Raw genomic sequence first — 19,494 nt, 5'->3', positions numbered from 1 at the left:
AAGAATAAGAACACGTTTTCTGACTGAACAAAGGTTTTATTTCAACAAACTTTTGAAAGAACCATTTTAATAGAACTATAGAAGTCTTTTATAAAAATAAACTGAAAAATTTCCCATTTTAATTAATTAAATTAGAAGGAATGAACAAGCAAGGTCTTTTAAGATTAGACAAAAATAAAATTAAACTGTCCTTCCTTATAAGCAGGATAAATGGGAGACCAAAAGTGCAATACCAAGTTTATGGCTGTAAACATGTATTTAAAGCGTTGTTTTTTTCAGTCTAGGTTGTGATGAAGAAATGTAAGCATGTTGAGATTTTCAGGACTTAATCTTGACCGCTGAGGTGAGAGAATGTGTCCACTTGTACAATGAACAAATAAAAAAATAAGAAAATAATAAATAATGTGTCAAAGTCCAAATAAACATGGTGCAAATCCTCAGTAAAAAAAATAGATATAAATATTTACTATACCATAAATAGTTACATAACTAGATTCAATATGGAACATCCTTAGGTTTTATGTGCCAGCATGGATATGGTTGTCTGTGGATATGGATTTGGATATGGTTGTCTGCAATGCAGACAAACAGCTGCACCTTCATTTGCGTCTTTTGAAAACAGCAAGAGCAGCAGTTCGTCTTTGCTGTGTCACTGTTTTGTCATGTTTCTGTGCTGCTGTGCATGCAATAGTACTTAGTATGAGAATTATTTAATGCAAAACTTTTTTTTTTTTTGCGTTTTATTTAGCCGCGCATAAATGTATGCCTATCTCTCATTCCGTGTTGTTCAAAAAGCTCATTGATAGTCCACAAACAAAAGCGAAACCTATGCTTATTGGTTGTGATATAGCGAGTTTGAACCAATCTGGGCATGGAGGAGGGACAATGCATCAATGTATCATGTCTGGTTTGTCCGGAGACACAGTGACGAGCGTTTCTTTGTCAAATCAGCGTTGTCAAATTTTGATGACGTAATCGCACTGATTCCGGAGCCTCTGAAAGTCCGCGAATGTTATGTGATACAATATTTATTTTTAGCCACGGGCGGCTGTCTCGGTCTTTAAGGGTTAAAACCGTTGATATGCAATTGTTCATGGTATGATAATCGTGCACGTTCAAATCGTGGTAGACCGTCATACCGGTATATTGTTACAACCCTACATATATATATATATATATATATATATATATATATATATATATTTAAGAGAAATATTTTGAACACTAAATCATCTTTTTTCTTATGACTTTAACAGTCATTATTTAAAGCAGTAAAAACATGGTCAACCATTTGGTAGAGCAGGCAGTCAAAGGGTTAATGCTGAGGTGCAGATGAGAAAAATCTCAAATTCATTTGGACACATTTTATCTTTTGTCATAAATAAAATTTCATTACTGAACAACTATGTATTGCTGTAGAATTGTTTTTATTTTAGTAATTTTAATCAGCAATTTCTAGATTAAATTTCTGACCCATTTTGGGTTACATTCAACCCAGCAGTGTAGTAATTTTTAACTAATAGTTGGGTTAAAATCACAACCCAGCATGCTGGGTTAAACTTGTAACCCAACTTGCTGGGTTAAAGTAACCCAGCATTGGGTTTGTCCCTTTTTTACCCAGCGCTGGGTTACCAAAACAACCCAAATTGGGTTGTTTTCAACCCAGCAGTTTTTAGAGTGTAATACAAATTAGCTTTTATGCTAGTATTGGCACTTTTTGGATATTTAGAAATAACAGCATGTTATTGCAGCCCCAAAAATAAATTGGTTACTAAGATCTTTTTAGTTGTAGTTACTGCAACTTTATTTATTTTATAAGGTTAACATGAAAATATAAAATATATTATTATAATATTTATCGAACATAAATTTGTGCTTAGCTAAAACATAATAAACTAGAAATAAAAAGTAATTAATTAATGAAACCAAAGACTGGTAAACAGCCAAAACTATTTCAGTGTCAGGGTAAATGTCTGCTTTAGACTATTCATTTAGGGCACCTGTCATTGCCTGGAGGTCACTAATCTCAGAATTTAAAAAGAAAAAATATTTTAAAATATCTGTATAAATAAACCACAGATTAGATATAAACAACTACATTCTCGCATGAAAAACGGTTAAATCTTAATTTCCTGACACATATAGATCCATCGAAGCCGGGCAAATGGCACAATGTTTAGCCTGAAGACAAGCACCTCTCACCGCATACATGAGTAATTAGCGCCGTAACCGCCTGGAGGTCAGAGATCTCCGCTATCAGCAAAACACACTTAAAATTACACACAATCTTTACAAACAAACCACAGATTTGAGTTTTAAAGAACTATATTCTCGCATAAATAACTGTTAAAACTTCATTTCATGACCTATTATAAGCAACATTTATAATAGTATGTGCCTTCTCATCCACCATAAGAGAACATCTTGCTGCAGCTTGGTGCGAAATGAATGCTGGGAGAAAAAAATAATAATTTTCAAAACACTCCAAACGAACTTTATTCTTATTGTTAAAGTCAGATATTTGTAGGGGTGTAACGATTTATCGTTGTACGATTTATTGCGATCCAAAAATGTCACAATATGCATCGTGGCGTTATGACGATTTGATTACGATATGACGTCCGTTTTCTCTTATTAGTTGAGCTGTTTGCACGTGAGCTACGTTCCACCTGCTGTCGCAAGTGAGTTCAGATTGCAGCAGCAGTGAAGTTAGCAGACCAAGATGAGTGGAGTTAAAATAGAGGATGGCCCATCCTCTCAAAATCAGACGTCTGGCAACATTTCGGTTGTACAGTCATTGCTTTAGACTCATCCGCTTTTTGACATGCATACTGGGTCAAACATAGCCTAAGTTTTAAAGTCTTCACAGTGATTTATATGGAACAAAATCAATGCCTAAAGTCTTGAATTAAAAAGCTTGTTGAATATCACAAACTGAAAAAAATAATACACCGTATTAACAAGTTCTTGCATTTCAATGACTTGAATTCCAGGGTTTGTATTTTTAGGTCCTGAAATTTAACATATCTGTTTATTTAAGCTGTGAATATTTCAACGAAAAATATTTCAAACACGTTTTCAAACTTAAAAATTCAATAATTCATATTCAATTTTCAGATTTCACTTACAAAATTTTCAATACCCTTTAAAAATACGATGTATAATATTCAAAAGGTCATTTTCAGTTCATTTTATTTCAGTTCAAATATTCGCTTCCATAAATTCAGTGGATCAAATTCGACTGATAAAATTCAACATTACATCTGGGAACTGCAGGAGAAGCAATAGATTGCAGATTGAAGATCGCCAGCTGCTCTAGCTTTCACCAGCAGGTGGAGATGGAATAATGTAAGATTTTTAACCCAGTAAACAAGCGAGAAAAAGGCTAATAAAGGCAAAAAAGTAGCATTCAATTTTAATATCAATGCCTTGGACATTATAAATAATAAAAAGTATGAGTAAAATGAGTACATGAGGTTTTAGTCATCTATACTTGCCCTTATGTAACGGAAGCCAGCTGGTGATCGCGTAAAGCTCACCCCTCGGATCCAGCCAGGGACAGACGTTGTTCTGCAATCTTATCGGAGCTTATCTCCCATGCTGGCTCGTTACCTGCTCGGACCGGTGCGGTTACTTGCACATAAACCGTCTTTTGATGAATATGATGTTACACATTGTCTATCTTTATTGACTCTTTCTTCCATAGACGCGAAGTATTATATTGACAGCTAAAGAATATAAACGTAAGAGAAACAGGAGAGGAAATATTATAATAATAATACAAAATAAATAAACATTGACAGGGCTAAGAACAATTACGAACAAAGATTTTCAAAACCAGAGAGATTTTATGAGAATGTCACAAAACAGTTTACTTGGAAATGTTAAACAGAGAGTTCAGGTATGATTTAAGGTTGGTTATGGATGGGGCGTTTGATTTAAAATAATATAACGTGCGAATGCATTAAAGGAGCGTCTTCAGTTATTCACACAGAACCGTCTAATATGGCATAGCTATAAGGAGTAATGTTTGCGCTGTTTAAACGCAGCTATGTCAGGATTGGGATAGGTTATACATTTTCATCATTTAAATTATTATTATGATTGTTAATATTATTATTGTATGACATGTATTTGGGCTATTGCGCTTAAATAAGTCATCTGTGATTCTAAATAATATTTCTATTTATCCTTTTTATCACTCTGCCTGTCTTGCTCATATTTTTTCTAATTTTTGGGGTTCTGCCATGGTTAAACGTTTGCAAAATGTCTTAGTTTGTCCAGATTATTGTTTTATTGTTATGTAGCCTATAGGCGAGAAAAAGGTAATAACGCAAAAGTGGCAATGTCGCAGCCAATGATAAGTAATAAAATGAGTCGACTGTGGTTTGATAATAGGCAGTAATAACTGACTTTAATTTGTTTTTATTAAATGAGAAAACCGTTATTTATAACTTTTCAGCGACCGTTTGTACTTTATGATTAGCAATGTTGATCTTTTTTTGCAGTTATTAAACATATAAACTTATTTAAACTGGTTTAAACTTTAAATAGTTGTCACTTGAGCTAGTTTCATAAGATTAATGTTTATAATGCGTGGTTTGACATGCGTGGTTGAGGGGTTCCTGCAAAGCAGCTCAATGTTCATCCTCATGGGGTATTACTGAGCTTTAATCGCCATCTACTGGAGAGTAAACTGTTTTGTGACATTCTCATAAAATCTCTCTGGTTTTGAAAATCTTTGTTCGTAATTGTTCTTAGCCCTGTCAATGTTTATCTATTTTGTATTATTATTATAATATTTCCTCTCCTGTTTCTCTTACGTTTATATTCTTTAGCTGTCAATATAATACTTCGCGTCTATGGAAGAAAGAGTCAATAAAGATAGACAATGTGTAACATCATATTCATCAAAAGACGGTTTATGTGCAAGTAACCGCACCGGTCCGAGCAGGTAACGAGCCAGCATGGGAGACAAGCTCCGATAAGATTGCAGAACAACGTCTGTCCCTGGCTGGATCCGAGGGGTGAGCTTTACGCGATCACCAGCTGGCTTTCGTTACATAAGGGCAAATATAGATGACTAAAACCTCATGTACTCATTTTACTCATACTTTTTATTATTTATAATGTCCAAGGCATTGATATTAAAATTGAATGCTACTTTTTTGCCTTTATTAGCCTTTTTCTCGCTTGTTTAATGGGTTAAAAATCTTACATTATTCCATCTCCACCTGCTGGTGAAAGCTAGAGCAGCTGGCGATCTTCAATCTGCAATCTATTGCTTCTCCTGCAGTTCCCGGATGTAATGTTGAATTTTATCAGTCGAATTTGATCCACTGAATTTATGGAAGCGAATATTTGAACTGAAATAAAATGAACTGAAAATGACCTTTTGAATATTATACATCGTATTTTTTAAAGGGTATTGAAAATTTTGTAAGTGAAATCTGAAAATTGAATATGAATTATTGAATTTTTAAGTATGAAAACGTGTTTGAAATATTTTTCGTTGAAATATTCACAGCTTAAATAAACAGATATGTTAAATTTCAGGACCTAAAAATACAAACCCTGGAATTCAAGTCATTGAAATGCAAGAACTTGTTAATACGGTGTATTATTTTTTTCAGTTTGTGATATTCAACAAGCTTTTTAATTCAAGACTTTAGGCATTGATTTTGTTCCATAGATTTACATACTTTGCACAACGACATGGATACCTCCTAATGGTGTTGAAAGAGTCACATACTGTATTTATAAGGTACAATTCACCCTAAAATATCATTCTGTCTTCATATAATGATTTATTGGCGGCCGCAAAATCACACATGACGTGAGCTGACCGTGAGCTGCTACTACAGAGGGCGGACTATGATAGACGCGCGCGCGTCTGCTTCAGTGAACAGAACCTGCAGGTTGTGTCTAACAGGTAATAAAGTACTAAACAACATTCAGTTTGTGGAACAGAGTAATCGTTCAGAAGCCGCGTGGGAAGTATGAACAGCAGTGGAAATAAAATCGAAAGCGTGCACATTATTTAAATAATCATATCGCATTTTAGAGTTATGATTACGACGAGCATGAACTCTTTTGAGTACCAAGGTACACAAAAAATGCACGTCAACATGATATACTTGATAGCGCCGACATCAGCAATGCGGAAGAAATAGTAAACCTGCCTAAACTGCTGAAAAGAGCCACGACTGTCCTGTGTAATGAAAAGACGGCCACCCTGTCACTCATCATGCCCAACATGAAGACAGCCATCCAAAAAAAACTCTCAGACAGATACACATCAGTTCAGGATTATTTTATAGAACTGCTGATTACCTGGAAATGTAGATTGCACACACAAAAAAACGCAAGTGACCAAGCAAAGCCTTAGCTCTTACTGTTAAATTCAATTTAATTGAATAATTTCAATAATATTTTATAAGAAGTTTTTAAATTGTTTTATTTTCCAGAGACAGTCCTGTTTAATTTATTTTCTTAAAGAAGGTTCAGTTTAACAAGTTGAAACAAAAGAAATACATAAAAAATAGTTTACTTGGTAATTAATTTTTTTTTAAATAAAATTTGCATTTCAGTTTAATTTTCAATTTTTATTCCAAATATCGTGATACATATCGAATCGTGAACATTATATCGTGATACACATTGTATCGTGAGCTGAGTGTATCGTTACACCCCTAGATATTTGTAATATTATAAATGGCAAAAAAAAAAAAAACTTACTATATTGTAATCAATATCACCTTTGCACTGCTTCGGTTCAGGACTCGCGTGACATTGAATCAGATTCAGTTATTTTATCAGACGTGTTCATAAACTGATACTCATCAACATGCAATTCGTCTACAACTAGTGTAAAAATTGCATGTAACCGAGCAGTATGACGGAATATTAATGAATTATATGTTTGCGTACTACAATAATATACAAGGAATCGGTTTCAGGCGAATTCGACTCTTTACTGTTTGCTTAAAGGAGCCAATTCGACTGCAAACAAGCACCATCAACCACCACAGGCATCGTCTGCGTTTGAACTGTCGTCTCTTCATTCAATAGATTCATTTGCGGTAAGTGTTAAAATGTGACTTTTGTCCGTTAAATGATTGTTGTATATACATTTCTGTAGAGTACATGTCATTTACTTTAGTTGTAGGTCCTATGTTAGTAACGTTATCATTAGTTAACAAAGGGTCTGAGCGCCTATTTTTAAACAAGAAATTAACCGACGCCAGACGGTGATTGTAGTGTTTTCTGAGGTATTAAATAGCATAACGCTAGTTAATGAAAAAAAGAAAGGTAATTTTCTTTAATTAACTTCGCGTTAACTGCATTCTTTATTTCAGTACAAAGTGAAGTGACTATAAAGGTTAGGTAAGCTCTGGTATGTTAACGTTACTCATTATGACCATCATTATGGCTAATGTTAACGTTAGTTTTGTTCAATGTAAGTTAGTTAAATAAACTAAACTCATTATGAAACAAGTCTTAACTGTTTTAATAAATGGAGCTGATAATACAATTCAGTTATATTTTTTAAACTAACACTAACAAAGTACATAATAACTGTCTATTTCTCTCATAACATTAATGCTTTGCTAACATTTACTAATGGAAACTTATTGTATATTGTCACTAACTGTACATTTTATTTTTTGGTCTTCAGGTGTAACGTTACCTGAGAGTCCTGAGTGTTACTGTATAGCTGAAGTGTGAGGTGAGTATAGCCTACTGAGTACACAAATATAACCTAAAGTCATTACCACAATCTAAACCTTTATATATTCATAAATTATCATTTTTTGCAGCCACAGCCACTGATGCTACCAAGCACACCTCGTAATGTTGGAGTCTTCCTTATTTTGATTAGATTTTTAAATGTCAAGTTGTTCACAGATTTGTTGTGAGCACTTTCATGTACACACTCTTTTTCTTTTTCCATAAGCTTCACCAGTACCTCCAGTAGTAGTAAATATTAAATAAAGATTTTTTTTAAACTATAGTCTTTGTTTTTATTAGCAATTTTACTGGGCATGTGTGTCTGTTTGCTTGGTTTTCATTAGGTGGTGCATGGAATGTCAACTTTATTTGTACAAAAAAATTAAATTATTCGCAAACACCCCTAATTTAGTCTTTTTTCCCCGTTAGTCTTATTCCTTAGAGGGTCAAGTGGTCATGGGACCTCACCTGGATTTTACAATTGACTTTGGATCTGGTCTGAAACTGAAGTATGTTGAAGTTGCCTTTTGCACTCTGGAATTTAAGGTAATGTCTACATTTAATATTGTACCTGAGGGCTTGTTTTGGGGGGTTAAACAAGGAATGTATGGGAGCACAAGTCATGACTCCCCATTCTTCCCTTGTAATAAAGGGGTGAGTTGCAGACTCAATTTGTGTGTCTGTGCTGGAGACCAGAGAGGAAGCTGTCTTTAAAAGGATGGGGCTCTTATACCATATGTGCAGTTACCTATTCAGGTGAGTGGATTACATACAAGTCATTGCAAATGCATAAATAGTGGGGAATTGTTACTGGGCAGCACAAATTAAGTGAAATTAAAAACATGTGGAAAAATATTTGTAAAAAAAAAAAAAACTTGATTGAAGTCAATACAACACAAGTGCTGTATCCCTTGAATCAAATTTTTTTTTTTTTGCGAATTTTTTTTCCAAATATTCAAATCATGAAAAATTTGCTTGATGCAAGAAACATCCTGCTAGTATTGAAGAGCAAGTGCTGCGATGCACGTGTTCACGTTTCAATAAGTTTGACCCCAGCATTAGACTGTTCTTGATTGTGTGTTTGTGATGTAAATGTTTTTTAGATGTTTTTGTTTAAATGATTGCAGTTTGACTGAGCTACAGTATTGTCAGCATGTTCAAACTGAGCTAACAGTAATTTTGCTCTGTAGTGTCGCAGTAGTGTTGTATGAAGCTAACTGTTTATCTACCCTTTTGCTTATAGGTGCTTTTTGGGCACCAGTTTGGAGACGGAAGACAGACGAAGTCAAAGAAGCAGAGAAGACACATCAACCAGCAAGTGTGTACAATTATCAGGTAAATGATTGACCTTAAATAGACAGCTGCCTATTTTTGCAAGCAGTTTTCTCTCTCTCTCTCTCTCTCTCTCTCTCTCTCTCTGTGTATATATATATATATATATATATATATATATATATATATATATATATATATATATATATATATATATATATATATATATATATATATATATATATATATATATATATATATATATATATATATATATATATATATATATATATAATATATATATATAATATATATATATATATATATATATATATATATATATATATATGAGAGAGAGCGTACTCTGAAGAACTGCTTTTTATATGTATGCTTCATATGATGTCAGATTTTTTTTATTAATATGTTCTTAGAGTATTTTTCAGTTGAGGTTTCAACTTTTAATAGTTTTCTGAAATGTTTACACAGATGTCATTAAACTGTTAAATAAATCTGTAAAATGTATGTGTGTTTGTTTTTATTTTGATTTTAGAGTTTAGAGATCTTTTTCTCAGATCACCCAAAAATGAAGATTCTGTCGTCATTTATGCATTCTCAGGTTGTTTGGACACAAAGGGGAATATTTGATGTTTTTATTCCTGCGTTTAACAAAAAAAAAAATTTTTTAACAGAGCTGGAACAACCTGAGGGTGAATAAATTAAGACAAAATTTTCATTTTTGTATGACCTAAATTTGCTTTGAAATTTTACAGCACCACACTGTTAAATTACACTAGTCCGGGATATAACTGTAACTTTACAGTTAAATCAGGTATTTAAACTACAACCTACTGCTAAATCACAGTAATCATATTGCAAATTCACTGTAAAATATAGTTAATTCTACAAGATAATACTGTGAAATCACAGTAATGGACTTTATTATCTACGGTAAAGTTACAATATATGGTTGTATTTTCACAATAATTTAATGTGACAAAACCACAGTAAATTACTGTGAACTACCTCACAATAATTTACTGTGAATTTAAGGTCACATTTTTTACAGTGAACCCCTGTGAGGATAACAAATACCAACAGCCCTATTATAAGAGTTATAAATATTTTTTGTGCTCATATTAGTCTAACTCAGACTAGTGTGTGAAAGATAATTAATATATGCAGTCTAACATATTCAAATACAACAGCTTACATCGCATAGTTTTTTAATCGTATATTATTAAGTGTTTTTTAATGTAAGTGCTTATATTTACATTAGTGAGCCTTTGTTACAGTGCCGATGCGGGCTGTCAGGTAAGAAGTTTGAGGGGCGTGGTTGATTTTACATCAAGTTTTTGGTTGAAAGCTCAATTCCGCAGCTCCTCAGGCAGTCTTTCTGCGCAAGCCCAGGCTCCAATTTCAGCAGTCTTTTGTAAGTTTGTGCCTGTCTCGAGGCATTTTGCTCTATTTTACACTTACGCCTACCTTGGCTAATGACCTTGGAAAAAGCGGGATAATCGACAGCTTGCCGTGCGTTAAAGGATTTTAATGCACTTTGCCAAGGCGACCACGCTGAGCATCGTGTGGTATTCCACGTCGTGCTTTAAAATTTTAGTTAATACCACAATACCTTAGCATTTATTAACAGAAAGCTGTAAATACTACATTTTATACAGTATAAGTTAACTACAGTATGGTTTAAAACTTATTATTTACTATAAATACTGTTACAACTGCTTACTTCTTTCGTCTGGGTTAAATCTAGTACATGCCTCCAAAAATAAATCGATCTTCCCTGCCGCTGTATTGGTTCATATTAGCTGTCAATCACTTAAGGCATTCCGCTGTTAGTTGACAGGGAGGGAGCTTGGCTTGCCACGATAGACGGTGTTGGCGGTGATACCGGTTTTAAGACGCAACATCGGTGACATGACTTTTTCACCGTGACACCGTCCCCACATTTTTTTTAAGTATTCATTTTTTTATTTAAATATTTACTTGAATTAAATGGGAAACATAATTCTAAATAACTTACTTTAGACGAGAGCATGCTCTATAATTATCATCTGAACATAACTACAATGCGTCATATTTCATTTATCACATCAAGAGAACGAGAGGAGTCGAATTTACAGAAAGAGAATGGCAGACGGATAAATGTCAAAACGCAATGCAAAAGCGCCTGTTTGGCTATATTTTGGTTTCAAACCAAATGCAAAAAGAGAACCTGAAGACGGTAATGAGGTAATCTGCAAACTTTGTCTGACAAAGGTGGCAGCAGTTGGAGGAAACACAACTAATTTATACACTCATTTTCAACACACCTATACTTGATGTTCAAGTATGTGTGGGTCGCGGGTATAAGATCAATAGCCATAAATACGCAACGCATACTCTCATTTTAAAAATCACGCGACCATCATCTAACAATGTTTAATAATAAATTATCTTTTTTTTTATTAAAACAAGAGTGATTTAGCAATGCCGCGCCATTAATAAGCCAGCTGCAGAGAAACAAAGCAATTATCGCGGCAACAGCCGTGAGCACTTTTTCCGAAGTTCAGCTGTTCTTTTTTGCAATTGATTATTATGCGTTTAATGTTAAAAAAATCAATAAAGAATAGGCCGACAAGACTGTAGGCTAACCTGTGTGTGCGCGCGTCTTTTATCAGGGCACGCTCTTTAAAAACCGAAAGTTACTTCTTCTGTCTGGCAATATTTCGGCTTTTAATAAATGAAAAGTTAATTTAGATGAGCCAATATTAAAAATTGCAATAAAGTAACTGAGATGTGCGGCCACACATCAAATCTGAGGTCTCATCTCATCTCATCTCTCTCTCTCTCTCTCTCTCTCTCTCTCTCTCTCGCTGTCATCCAGACACAGACGCCTAACAAGACAAGTCGCAAAACTGAGGCTGGTACCAGCTGACAGGTAGAATAGCTGAAGCCTTTGCGAAATCTGTCAAAATACAGCGCTGAAATAAACAGGCATAAATGTCTTTGAGCCAGAAAGTCTATCTAGGATATCGCAGTTGGAGCCATGGAGGAGTTGTGTAGCCTTTAAATTATATTATTTCTAATAAAATGAAAACCAAAATAAACTAATCATTGCATTTTTTGTTTGATAAAAATATACTTAAACGAAAAAAAAAAATCAAAGGGTGTCTAGTTTGTTGTAATGTGTTTTAATATTAATAAAAAATATGCTCAGTCTATTTAAGTTTAACGGTTAGCCTATACGTCGTCAATAGGCAAACCATTAAAAAAGTATTATTTTACTGTGCACTGGGTTATAATCTATATTTTACAATAAAAACTAAATGTAGCATGTCTCGCTGTCATTTAAAACATGTAATTCGTATGCAGTGTGTTAACAGGGCGGTGTTGGTCCATCTTACTGCGCACCGAACTCCAATCTGAGGGAGATTATGTTTCTCGATAGACAACATTAACTTGAGAGATTTTAAAAATAAAAGGTATTTTTAAAAAGGAACAACACGCAAATCTGCAACAAATAAAACTAAAAATAAAACCTCTTGCCAGTGCTGTGTGTATTCCGTTACTGACAGTTTGAGACGCCCTATGCAGCGCCTGTAACTGCCGCTTGTTAGAGAGATCAAAGCTGGTATCGATATAACCAAAAAGCAAGATCATATAGTTATAAATATTCCATAACAATATCGAAATATTTATACATTTACATGTTGTTTATCGAGATTGTGTGATGTGTATATGCTGTCTGAACTTGAAGCTGTAAACTGACACATGTGCGGTGATGTTTAGCTTAGGCGCTTTTATTTAGCCTGTAGTCTTTACATTTTTTTTACATAATGTTGCATTTCTTAACATTTTCAATATTATTTTTTTATTTATAGTTTATATATAAAATGAGTGCCGGCTTGTTTAGTTGTGTTCAATCATGCAAGGATCATATTTCACATTCGGTTTATTCTTCAATAGCCTATAGATTGTATTTTATAGATTTTTTTTTTAGATTTTATAAATGGATTGTTCACATAAGGACTAAGCTGTTAATATGTAATATAGGCGTTTGTGGTTGTTATTTGTATGGTTCCAACTTCCACAGTTTTTTTCAGCCTGTAGCATTGTTGTGTTTTATTCGTTATGTTAATAAAAGTTATGTGTTGTTTAATAATAGTGATTTTTTTTTTGTAGTTTCCTTTTCGTTCATTCAAACAATTGACGCCGAATTGGCAACTCCCGGAAAACTGAAAGTGAAAGTATTATACGCATGCATTTATAAGCTATTTAGAAGCAGAAAAAAAGAGGAAAAGAAGAAACGCCCACTCCCACGGTGATACCGGTATTACCGGTGTTGTCACATGTCGATTAAACGGTGGGGATATTTCCTCATCGTCACAACCCTAGAGAGAGCTTTAATAACCGTGGCAAATGCAAACGGCTGAAGAGTGAAAAGTTTTGCAAACCCCACCTAAAGATGAGGCGCAGATGAGAGCAGTAATTACATGTAGTGAATACTGATCAATCGAGTGTTTTCCGTGGTGCCCAAATCTCAATGCATTGCAATTACTGCGTGTTCAGCGCACATATCCGCTAAAATCTAATACTGTACCAGTGGCATTGCAATGGGGGGATTTGAGGGCTTAAGCCCCTGATGTATTGTCAAAAGCCCCTAATCTTTTGGAATGTGTTGCACTTAAATAAAAATATGTTGTATAACATTTATTTTGTTATACAAGTACTGAAAATTACTACATACATCAAAAACATTCCACTCGTCAGCTGTTCAGCAGTACCTGTTTCTACCGGCAGGTGGGAGTGGCACTGTTGTCACATGGTGTTAAAAAAATCCAGCCACTGCACTTCATTCATTCCTTATTTTGAGGAGCTGAAGCTGATGAGTTAATAATACAACTCTTTCGCAAAACTGAATAGTTCTAACTACTGATGAAGCCTAATATTTGTTTCCACAGTATAAAATGTGTGTAGTTTTAGTGAAATAAAATAACTGTAATCGATAAAATGTGCATCATAACAACGTAAATACATGCATATTAGTCTGAAAAATGTAAATTGTACTAGCTTTCTAGATATGATATAAATATCTAGGCATATTTATCGAGATATAATAGTTAAAAGTTTCTGTAATAGTTAAATCACAGTGAGTTCATGCATCTAGTTTATTATTTTTATAGCTGCATTCTACTGAAACATGCTATGTCAGTTAACAAGGGATTATAAATCAACTTTCTTATGAAAATACATAAAATGGCTGGAAGAACACATACAGTTGAAGTCAAAATTAGCACCCTGTAAATTTTTCCCCAATTTCTGTTTAGCATAGAGAAGATTTCTTCAACACATTTCTAAACATAATAGCTCATCTCTAATAATTGATTTATTTTATCTTTGCCATGATGACAGTAAAAAAATATTTGACTAGACATTTTTAAGACACTTCTATACAGCTTTAAGTGACATTTAAAGGCAGGGTAGGTAATTAGGCAAGTCATTGTATGACAATGGTATGTTCTGTAGACTATAGGAAAAAATATAGCTTAAAGGGGCTAATAATTATACCCTAAAATGTTTTTTAAACATTTATTCTAGCCAAAATAAAATAAATAGACTTTCTTCAGAAGAAAAATATTATCAGACATACTGTGAAAATTTCCTTGCTCTGTTCAACATCATTTGGGAAATATTCAAAAAAGAAAATAAAATTCAAAGGGGGGCTAATAATTCTGACTTCAATTGTAAAAACCATTTATTGTCACAGTCGAGTAAAATGATCAGTTAAAGCCTTTTTGTGTATTCAGATCTTATTTTCTACTGCAATAGCTGGATGCCTTCATCCATATTAGGGATTTCCTGGAATGTTCTACTACTTTTGTGTGGCATATATGGAATTTCTGCTCAACGAATGAAATCATATTTTCAGACGAATGAAATCATATTTTCAGATTTAAAGACATGCAGAAATTTACATTTTCAAAAAAACAAACAGAAATTGCAAATCGGGAGAGGCTTCAGTAGGTATGATATGGCTTATAACAGACTAGTAAATGAAAAGTGGGTTAATTTATCAATGTTTTATTTTTGGTGTTACAAGTCACAAAAAACCCTTTATTTATTATTAAATGTGGGGGAGGACGTCGGGGCTAAGCCTCTTATCCCTTTTGACCCTTGCAACGCCCCTTTACTGTACATATCATCGCCAAAGAAGCTCGCCTTTACTAAGTTTACATTGAAACTGCGGCTTATAACAAAGAGTGGTAATGCGCTGGTGGTCATCGCGAGAATCCTGCTCTGCCTGCTCATATATTGGGTCGGCTGACTCGCCTGCTTTTCCACTTATACAGAAAAATGAAGATCAGCTCATAACGAGACTGAGCATTTAAAAATGACACAAACTGAAACCAAAACTTTTAAAGAGTGATAGAAGTGGGACTTTTCTTACTTTCTTTTGTCAGTTCTTTCTTGAGATGTATACTATTTTGCTATTGAGTTACAGATGAGTTTTGCAGCTTCCATTGAATGATTTACTTTAATCTTTCATTTGTTTTGTAGCAGAAATATTATTTATTTTATTGAAATGCATATAAAAACAATAGTGCAAAATAAACATTTCTTACTGCAATGCTTCATTTGTGCTTGATGCAAACCATAAATTTATTGCTCATAAAATAACAGACTTATACAGCAGATAACTCGCACTCAAGCACATTCAAGGCAGCATGATGATGAAAAATGTAATTCATTGTTAGTATTATTGTCATTTTCATCATCATTAATGTTCTATAACTATTAGACATACATTTTTGGATTTTTGCACAAATATTAAGTCATCACAGCATTAGTTAGATAGTTTTTTCTGTTTTTTGTTAGTCCTAATTGATGTCGTTTTAAAATACAATAAATCCCTTAAAATATAGTTTGCAATGGTGCTCATTCATTTTGGTGGGTGCTCCTATATTTTTTCTGGTGCTCCGAAATATTTAAAGCTGGGAGCACAGGTGCTACCAAATAAAAACCTAACCTTAACGTACCTTTTGAACCTATCGTCAACAAAAGCAGCACTGAAAGCAGCTCTTACATAACTATATTTAACTGTTTTTTATAGAAACTACAGAACCACCTAGCAAAGTCCTTAGCTTAGCTAACAGCATTGAACATATAGATAATTTTTCAAAACAACAACTTACCCACTGATTGCTAGACACCTCCAACGTAGTCCAAGCTGCCCTGTGTCCTGTGTGCTGACAAAAAAAAAACGTCCCATCTCATTAACAGGCCAACTTGACTCTAGCATAAAAATTTATGATATTAAACAAAAATCTTTTCAGAAATTAGTAAAAAAATTTTTTTGAATAAATAAACAATAAAATAATTATAATAATAGTTAATAATAGTCAATAATAATCAATGCTGCAAGCACTGTTCATTGGTCAGGCATCGGCTAATAAAACAGCTTTACTCTTGCCCTGCCCCGCACTGCTTGCGCCTCTTCATCTACAAGTGCACAAATGAGTTCTGCTACAAAGATCGCGCAAGATGAGTAGCAAAAGTCAGAGCCATGAGACATTTGTAGTTGAACTTATGAATCTGAGAGGTTGTGATTGCCGACTTTTGGTTGTACAGCAAAAATGCAAACAAATTTGATGTGCACATCTCTGTCTGTCACATCTGCAACTTCAAATTTAAAACACAAGTGTGTAGATTATTGTCTGTGTGTGTGCAAATCGAGAGATTCAGCTGTTCACATCAGAGCTGCGAGTATACATTTCAGCCAACACATTGAAATATTATTATTACAAATTCTCACATTCAGATTTGCAAGCTCTCGAGTTTTGCAACTGAATTACCTTCATAGTTTGGGACTAAATCACAAAGAAACGAAAATCAAAGGAGTCTCAAAATCCTTTTGTATGACAAAATACTTTATTCCGCCATTCCTTCACATCTGCAGCGTAAACGTCAGCTAGTATTTGAATGATTCTGTAGCGTAATGTCTAGTGATGACAAAACAGGTTATTTTGCACACTTTTTTTAAAGTTAAAGGCTAGAATCTTCTACGTTAAGCTGCTTTGACAAAAACTACATTGTAAATGTGGTACAGAAATAAAGATGAATTGAATTAAGGCTGAACTGCATGAAATGCCATCAGTCTAGAGACATTTCCTAGTATTTCTCTGTTGCAATCGGGATATCACAATAATTTACCCTGTAAAAGCCTATGCAACACAAACACTACCAGAATACGGTTGTGTTTGCGATAGGAAAATGCTAAACGTGTTATTTCTTTCTTGTTTTCTTTTTTTTTTACTGCACATTGTTATTATTTGAATTTATGTAATTTATTTATTTTCACATTTTTTGTTTGATTCCTGATGTTTCAATTATTCAATCTATTTTGTGCTGAAGTTCAAGCAAAGTCTGAAAAAAATCTGTCAGACTCCTGAAGATTGATTACATTATCTGCGTTTGTTCAAATTGATTTGCTAAAGTGAAAGCACACATTAAAATGACCACGGGGACTTTTGAGGGACTTTTTTTTTTTTTTTTGTCAGGTTGACATGCATATGAACAATGCACTCACTGCAATGTCAGGGAAACTGAAGAACTCAGTTTGTCTACACACGGTGATGTGTTTTTAAAGGAGAAGTATTAACAGTATTAAAAAATAAATAAATGACCAACATGTGAAAATTAAGTTAAATATATATTATGAATTTTAGTTTTGGTTTCTTTTTGATTTATTGGAAAGTCCTAACTGTGTAAACATTATCTAAATAGATTGTACATAGACATAAAATAAATATAAAAAGAAACTTTATAGATCAGTTATTTAGGATATGCTGTAATAAATACAAACAACAAACACTGTATGATACTTTATGTAAACTGATGTGAAAATCTGACAGTATTTGGTAGGCTATTTTGTGTAGTATAGTTAATGTATTGCTACAAGTATAAAATTACCACAAAATAAAACTGCTATTACTTTACTAGATAATAACTAGTACTGCATAGAATGGGATCTAGATAAAACATTTATAAACACATGAACCATACTACTTAATTTTAAATCTGTTTTCCGCACTTAAAACTGTTATCAACAGTATAATATAAACAATTACCTCAAACCTGTTTCCTGGCAGGTGCTAAACATTGCTGCACACTCGACTCATGGAATTTCTATCAATTTAAACTAATCAAATGCCAATTTTTCCAGAAGAGTGCCATATTCATCAGACGTTTAGCCAAATTCTGTAAAAATTTCCATAAACCCGAAGACATTTTGCACATGATCTAACTTGGAGTTAAAGTTTATGGTGCCAACTGATATTCAACACTAAATCTCTTGCCAACAGAGAAACCACCAACAGTTATGAATGCATGATTGTATAGTGTCATAGCTTTGCAATAAAAAATGTCGTTTCAAGTCAACAGGGCAAAATCAGCCACGAGCTTAACAAAATCATAGTAAAAATTTAATACACAGAGGTTTTCTTAACAACATTTTTGCCGACATGAAATGAGCTGGAAAGAAATTTCGGAGGCTCGTACTATTTCAGTTCTCTATGAAAACGGAACTAAATTAATACTCAGAATTTATTTTTTTACGAAATACTAGACTATATTTTGTTTAAACCTCTGGGATTACGTTATTGCATACAGCATACTGTTTTCTAATGGGAATCCCTATTCATTTTTTCCTGCAAATTTTAAGCACTTCCTCTTAATGACTTTCTCACATCTCACATGCCATAATTTGCTTTACTCCGGTAAACTAGATAACATTCGTTTTTTGTTAAACACAACGTGGGAATAAAAACAAAAAGTAACACGCTTTCAATTGTAAAGTTAAAACATCATCACATACCAGATTAAACTCCCAACGACGTTTGTTTCCTAATTTGCGAATTGTTTATGACGAGCACGTGACAAACTGCTGCTGCTGTATCTTCTTCTTTCTGTTTTTTTGACGTTTTCAACTGGTCATGATTACATACTGCCATCTACTGAACAAGAAAGTAGAGGAGCCATAAACAGGCGCTCTCTCGCTCTCTGTTTTTTATTTTTATTATTATTTTTTTAAAAAACAGTTTTAGCAGGACCAGAATAAAAACACATTGGGCTCAGTTGCTATAACAAAGGGTACTATTTTTAAAATAATTATTTTTCCTCCTATTGTTGATTCAGCTTTATTTATATATATATATATATATATATATATATATATATATATATATATATATATATATATATATATATATATATATATATGAAAACGGACAATTAAAACAAGCACAAAACCAAAACAAAATAATGAATAAAACAAAAACTGTACATTTGTTTGTTTATGCGTTTGATCAAAAAAAAAAAAAAAAACACGCACAATTTGTTTTCCAGTTTTAAATGGGATAAAAAAAAAAAAGAAAACAGACCGTTTTTGGTTTTTCTTTTGCTCACAAAATAAAAAAAAAAACAAGATTTTGGCTGGATTTT

At 33.3% G+C, this 19,494-nt stretch overlaps 1 protein-coding gene across 1 annotated transcript in view; it reads right to left on the bottom strand.

Annotated features, from left to right (window-relative positions):
* The window catches only part of rraga (Ras-related GTP binding A), a 149,668-nt gene extending 130,718 nt beyond the window's left edge, over positions 1-18,950 (bottom strand). Inside the window, exons 1-2 of the mRNA NM_199714.2 lie at positions 18,869-18,950; positions 16,188-16,241 (exon numbers count right to left, since the gene is read on the bottom strand). The gene's annotated coding sequence lies outside the window, so the exon portion shown is untranslated. The remainder of the gene's footprint in view (positions 1-16,187; positions 16,242-18,868) is intronic.
* Positions 18,951-19,494: the final 544 nt, after the last annotated feature.

Source organism: Danio rerio, chromosome 14 (assembly GCF_052040795.2).
Source record: "Danio rerio strain M-AB ecotype USA chromosome 14, GRCz13ab, whole genome shotgun sequence".
In the NCBI taxonomy this organism is placed as follows: domain Eukaryota; kingdom Metazoa; phylum Chordata; class Actinopteri; order Cypriniformes; family Danionidae; genus Danio; species Danio rerio.
This window is presented reverse-complemented; position numbering and strand designations above follow the sequence as displayed.